Raw genomic sequence first — 6,809 nt, forward strand, 5'->3', positions numbered from 1 at the left:
CATTATTTTTCCAAGTAATATATGAAGTATTGCATGGCTGCACTATCACCATAAAGCCAGTTATTTCTCTAGCATTCATTGGTTTGAATAAAAGTTTAACGGAACTCTTGCTACAGCACAGAAACTGGCCCTTCAGCCCATCTTGCCCATTATTTTTCCAAGTAATATATGAAGTATTGAATGGCTGCACTATCACCATAAAGCCAGTTATTTCTCTAGCATTCATTGGTTTGAATAAAAGTTTAACGGAACTCTTGCTACAGCACAGAAACTGGCCCTTCAGCCCATCTTGCCCATTATTTTTCCAAGTAATATATGAAGTATTGAATGGCTGCACTATCACCATAAAGCCAGTTATTTCTCTGGCATTCATTGGTTTGAATAAAAGTTTAACGGAACTCTTGCTACAGCACAGAAACTGGCCCTTCAGCCCATCTTGCCCATTATTTTTCCAAGTAATATATGAAGTAATGTAGAAAGGAAATATATGCCTCACAGTAATCCTTCACAGTTTCACAAGGCTGATTATTGGGAAGAGGAATTGTCCTGAGAGAAGAGAGATATAGATGAACAAAAAGTGGAGGTATGATCAGGTGACCTGGAATTCAAGTGGGGCATCACCAGAAAAATGAGGAACTGTGTTGCGAAGCGGTCACCGAGGGAACAATCATTGTCGGAGTAGGCTGAGTCAGAGTGGTAAGGCTTTGTCTCAAGGTACAGGTGAGGCTATTGCAGTGGATATATAAAAGTTGTAGTGGCTATGTAGTTGGCCGAGCGGGTGTGCAGTGCGGTATCGCAAACCATCAACAGTGCGGCTCACCAGCGAACGTGTGGAGCCACAGACTGGACTGTTATGCATTTACTTGAGTAATGGACCTCATACGCACGGTACTGCGTGCTGAGTAATGGCACATTGGATTGATATACCTCCTTCTAGATGGCGCAGGGCTCCCACCGTGTGTACTTTAAACCCATAAGTCCAGCAAATTGGCGGCAAATACTTAGTGACGTCACCATCTCCGTTCTCTGGAGCCCGAGGCAGGAGGGATATAAAAGAAGCATGGCAATCTCAAATAAACAGTCTTTGGTTGACTAACCCTGTGTATGCATGCTGATTTAGTCGCTCTACCAAAGTAGTCGCTACAATTGGTGACCCCGACTGCAAGATTCAGCCGAAGCTTGAGTCTACAGTTATCGTGGACGTAACGACAGCGGCAGCTGCCACCATGGCTGCAGTTAACGCAGTAGAGTTCACTTGCCTCCTTTTTAGACCAACCAACCCCGGGTACGGCTTAATCAGGCTGAAACCCAGTTTCATCTTTGTGGCATAACAGCAGAGGACACAAATTTTAGCACATCGTTGGGGTGTTGGACGCTGCTAAACCGCTAAAGTGAGTGAATTTATTGCCCACTTCCTGGCAGAAAACCAGTACACCAGGTTCTGCCAATTTCTCCTGGACATGCTGGAATTGACCAGGCATGAGCAAGGCATGTGACTTTTAAATATCGAGATCTAGGTGACAAGAATCCATCCGACCTGATGAATGAAATGCTCACGTTAGTGGATGGTCATTCCCATTCCCTGCTTTTAGAGACTCTATTCCTGTTGAAACTCCCGGCTCATGTTTCAATACCAATAGCTAACATGGATTTCTGCTCTCCCCATGACATGGCTTGGGAGGCTGACAGACTACACTGTATGCCAATGCAAGAGTCTGCTCACATACAGCCCATATTCATAGCAGATACATTTCCTGTGCCTTGTAAGCCACCTGTGTCTGCGGTTCAAAGAAAGAAGGAGGAACATACCAACGGGCAACGAGAATGGTGTTTTTACCATCGCTTTTGGAAAAAAATGTTCATAGATGCATCCTCCCATGTAGCTACCAAAACAAAAAGGCCGGAAATAACAGAGCCAACTTCCAGTTGTGGCCTCAGCAACTGGCACGAGTACTGGCCTCCTGTATCTTCAAAATGCTGCTGGTAAATGCAAGTTTCTCGTAGACACAGGCGTTGAGGTCAGCTTGCTCCCACCAACCTATTTTGAGAAGACACATAAGCAACAATGCCTGGCTCTTCAAGCTGCAAATGGGACTTCATTTCTAGCTTTAGCACACGAAGCATTGTGATTAGGGTAGGAGGAGCGACATTCCATTGGAATTGTGTTTTGGCTTCTGTTGCACAGCCCATTTTGTGTGCAGATTTCTTATGATCTCAGAGAATTTCCTGGTGTGCTCTCTCTTAATTTCAATGCCTCCAAAATGGCCCATGGTGTGTCCCACTACATCGATACCTCAGGCCCACCAATTTACGCTAGAGCTCGTTGTCTTCTGCTGCAGCAGGCGAATGCAGAATTTACTGCCATGGAAGAATTAGGTATCATTCAGTGATCCAACAGTCCTTTGGCATCGCCATTACTCATGATACCCAAGAACACCAGTGGATGGAGACCCTGCGGTGATTATTGCAGGCTCAGTAACCTGACAAATACCCAATTCCTCATATACAAGATTTTGCGGCCCATATGCACATTTGCCATGTTTTCTCCAAAGTTGATCTTGTCAAGGGATGCCAACAAATCCCAGTCCATGAGGATTACATTCCTAAAAAGGCAATTATTACTCTTTCAGGTTATTTGAATTCCTTAGGTTGCCTTTTGGGTTAAAGAATGCTGCACAAACATCCATCAGCTTATGGATGCTTTGGGAAGGGATTTAGAATTCACTTACATCTATTTAGATTACATCCTCCTCGCCAGTCATAATGAACAAGTAGGTGTTAATTGGACATGCTATGGAGTAATGGATTATTGTTTTGGAAAGCAACAAATGAATGAACTCAGAAGATTGCCACAATCTGGGTGCAGTTTGCTGTTCTAAGAAGATCATGTGGTTTTCTCTGAGAGAGAGAGAGAGAGAGAGAGACAGAGAATTCAGTTCTACAGTTCAGCAGCTGGAACTGAAACATGACAAGCTGGCAAGTTTGTGGAAAACCCCATTTTGAAGACAAGTTGTGAGTTCTTAGTTCAGCCTGTTCAAAGCCCTTGTGGTCCATACAAGAGAAGATAGCTGGCAGTGTGGTGTTTCACCTGAGATAAGGGAAACAGAAAAGGAACGCTGTGGTGACCTGAAAGAAAGAGGTTATCATCTGGAAAACCCTAATGGGGCAAGTTTCTTCAGCAAGACACTGAAGTGGCTAATCATAAGGAATCAGTTATGGGTGTCCAACGAGCAAGAAATCTCTCTCTGAAAACTGACAAGAACCTTCCTGAGTGGTAACTATTTACCTTTCAAGCACCAGAGCCTGGTGAACTTTATAAATGTAAAATTTTGTGCACAGTATAAGAATTGCCTGATACCAGTGAACGTAGAGGAGTGAGAAGTGAGATTGGATTGTGAATCAAAGAACTTTTCTGAACTTGTACACACATTACAATACACGTGCACTTAGAATTAGAAGGGGGTAAGTTAGGTTAAGTTGATAATAATAAGTTAAAATTTGATCCTGTTTTTATGTTTAAAGAAAATTACAAGTAACTTTTGTTTAAGTAATCATTTATCTTGGTAAATTTCTATTGCTGCTGGGTTTTGGGGTCATCTGGGCTCATAACGGTATCATTATCTTGGCTATATAAAGTACACTTTATGACCTGCTGTGTTTCTCCAACATTGTGATTTTACTTCAATCAGAGTCTGCAGACTTTCGTGTTTTACTCCTATAATTATTTTGTGCCTTGTGATTTTGAGATTTTTTCAAGATTATGGATCCATTAAAGTTGCCTCAATTTATTCAGTTGTATGTTAGCCATGTTTGAAGAATTAAATCTGTTATGTTGTTATGAACACTCCAGTTGACTCAGTTCAGAATGAAATCTATTAAAAACAATGTATTTTTTTGTATTTTCGAAGATATAGTAGTAATATTTGGGTTTATTGTTTTTTCATTTCTACTCCACTTCTAAATGGAGATCTTGCTGTTTTAAAAATGCCTCCCAGAGCAGTGGCATTCTTCCATGGGACCCATGAGTCTTACTAAACGCTGCCCTGCCATTATCACTCAAAAAGTGGGTCAATAAACTTGAGCCAACAATGAAAGAGTCAAAATTAAACTGCATCTGCTTGAAATCTGAAACAAATTTAGAGAATGCTGTAAGTGTTCAGTGGGGTTTGGCTGCATCTGTGAAGAGAAAAAGAGTCAAATTTTCCCTTTAATTATCTCTCATCAGAAATTAAAAGGTAAAACAAAATTTTTCAAGAGATCTCCACCCTATTACTGACATTACTTCTGTTATTTTAATCTCTACCTATCTCTTGATTGAAATTCACACCTGCTTTATCACTTTTACAGTTCTGATGAAGAGCTGTGGTCTTCAATATTTCTCATATTTGTCTCTCCACAGATTCTGCCTTATCCGCTGAGTATTGTCTCCATTTATTTGAAGGGATGGATATGAGAAGAATCTCTATTCTTACAACATATTATCTTCCATTTTTCTTCCTTGATATTGTGGTAGATTTACTGTTTTGTTATTGGCTCATATATTCTACGTCATAAAGAGCAGCAGCAATCATGAAGGATCCACATTACTCAGCACACAATCTGTTCTCGCTGCTACCATCACGGAAGTGGTCTAGGTGCCACAAGATTCGAACCGCACCAGGTTCAGTAACAGCTGCTGCCCCTCCCCCATCAGACTCCTCAACAACAAACTCAATCAGGGACTCATTTAAGGACTCTTACTTTTGAATATTTTTTTTATAATTTTTCAAATTCAGTGTCAACACTCCATAATAATCCAAAATAAAATAACATACGGCAGTCTTCAATTATATACAAGCTTCTCCATCGAGTCCAATTTCTCCCCATCCTCCCCCTTTCACAATTAATACATCCAAAGACAGTCACTCTAAAGAAAAAAAAGCAGCAATAAATTAGCCCTCATCCTGTATTCCTGTAACATTTATCAGTATCCCTTTATCTTCCTGACAAGTTAAGGACATACAGGCCAAAAAGTAAAACAAAACAATTACACTTTAAAAATTCTTATGAAAATGTAAGAGCAAACTCAAAGAGAAAACTGTAATTATAGAATTCATTAGGACCCCACCACCGGCCTCCAGATCTTTGAATTTTTGTGTCTCAACCTGATTAAGATGCATTGCACAGTCAGTTTGTTTACATTTGTTTATTTGTTTACATGTGTTCATTGAGTACAGTTTTTTTTTTGCACTACCAATAAGTGGTAATTCTGCCTCACCCATAGGTTAATGAAGGTTGTATATGATGTATAAATCTGAAATCTAATTGGCTACATTGGGATTATATGACATGATACCTCGAGTCACCACAATTTAAGAAAGATGTGGTAGTGCAGAGGTATAGCCTGGTATGGTGTTTTAGTAATAAGGAAAGACAGGAGAGATTAGGACAGTTTTCCCTGGTGTAGAGAAGGTGTTAAGAGGTGACAATAAATTCTGATTCTGAATCTGAAGAGGGGACATTATTAAGGTGTATAAGGCAGACTGCAGAAAGTTTTCACCCTTATCAGAGCTTACAAAAAAAAAGATTTAGTCTAAGGCAGTGGTTCTCAATCTTTTTCTTTCCACTCACATACCACTTTAAGTATTCCCTATGCCATAGGTGCACTGTGATTAGTAAGGGATTATTTAAGGTGGTATGTGGGTGGAAAGAAAAAGTTTGTAAACCACTGTTTTAATCGTACCTAATTGACTTGTTATGTGTGCAGTTTCATAACTCCAAAGGAAATTGACCAATGAAAATTTTTCTCAAGCAAAATATTTCAGTAACAATTGGGTCTGGAGCAGTGATTCGCAACCTTCCCTTCCCACTCACATACCACCTTAAGCAATCTCTAACTAATCTCAGAGCACCGATGGCATAGGGATTACTTAAAGTGGTATGTGGATGGAAAGAAAAAAGATTGAGAACCACTGGTCTAAGGGGTAAATAATTTGGAAGGAATTTGAGAGGAATAATTTTCACTCAGGAGTAAATTAAATTTAAGTATACTGTATAGTAAGATAACAGGCCTTTTTGGCCCATGAGCCCATGCTGCGCAATTACACTCAATTGACCTATAACCCCGGTACATAGTGAACATCTGGAATACACTGCTAATAAGAGTGTGGAAGCAGAGTCACTGACTGCATTTATCAATTCTCAGTTAAGCACCAAGGTATTGAAGGCCAATTCCTGTGAGATGGGATTCATACACGAGGGTGCCCATTGTTCAGTGCAGATGCAGTGGTTCAAATGACCAATTATCATTCAGTAGAGCTCTGAGAATCTGTATGGTGGTTCCAGTGTACACATTATGAGTCACTTGATTAATAAAGAATTTATATTCACATCAGTAAATTTTTGGGTGGAACAATATTGAACTCGTCTCCTGCCTGAAATGTTTCTTCTCACATTTCTCAAAACATTACCTTTCTCATATTTCTCAATATTTCCTTTCCATTCCAATGTACATTTTTTAATAGGTATATTGTTCCAAAAATGTATGGGGTTAATATTGGTCACGTGGACATATTTGGGTGACGCAGGCTCGTAGGATGGAATTAGTAGTAGTGGCTTTATTTCTTGCTTTGAGAAAAAAAAAACAAGACATCATTTCCCTCAACCCACAGTGCTACATAAAAACAACATAGCAACTACAAACAGCGCAGGAACAGAAGCACCAGGTCCCAAAAAGGCTGCGGTGAGCGACTGCTGCACCACCACCATCTTGGGCGTGGGCCCTTAGCCTCCACTATCTCCCCACAGGACAGTGAAATATCACAAAATTA

The 6,809-nt window shown here is 40.2% G+C and overlaps 1 long non-coding RNA gene across 1 annotated transcript in view; it reads left to right on the forward strand.

Moving 5' to 3' along the window:
- Window positions 1–6,319, forward strand: part of LOC138756103 (uncharacterized) — a 16,445-nt gene extending 10,126 nt beyond the window's left edge. Inside the window, exon 3 of the long non-coding RNA XR_011352748.1 lies at window positions 4,400–6,319. This is a non-coding gene — a long non-coding RNA (uncharacterized lncRNA). The remainder of the gene's footprint in view (window positions 1–4,399) is intronic.
- Window positions 6,320–6,809: the final 490 nt, after the last annotated feature.

This window comes from Narcine bancroftii, chromosome 3 (assembly GCF_036971445.1).
Source record: "Narcine bancroftii isolate sNarBan1 chromosome 3, sNarBan1.hap1, whole genome shotgun sequence".
Taxonomy (NCBI): domain Eukaryota; kingdom Metazoa; phylum Chordata; class Chondrichthyes; order Torpediniformes; family Narcinidae; genus Narcine; species Narcine bancroftii.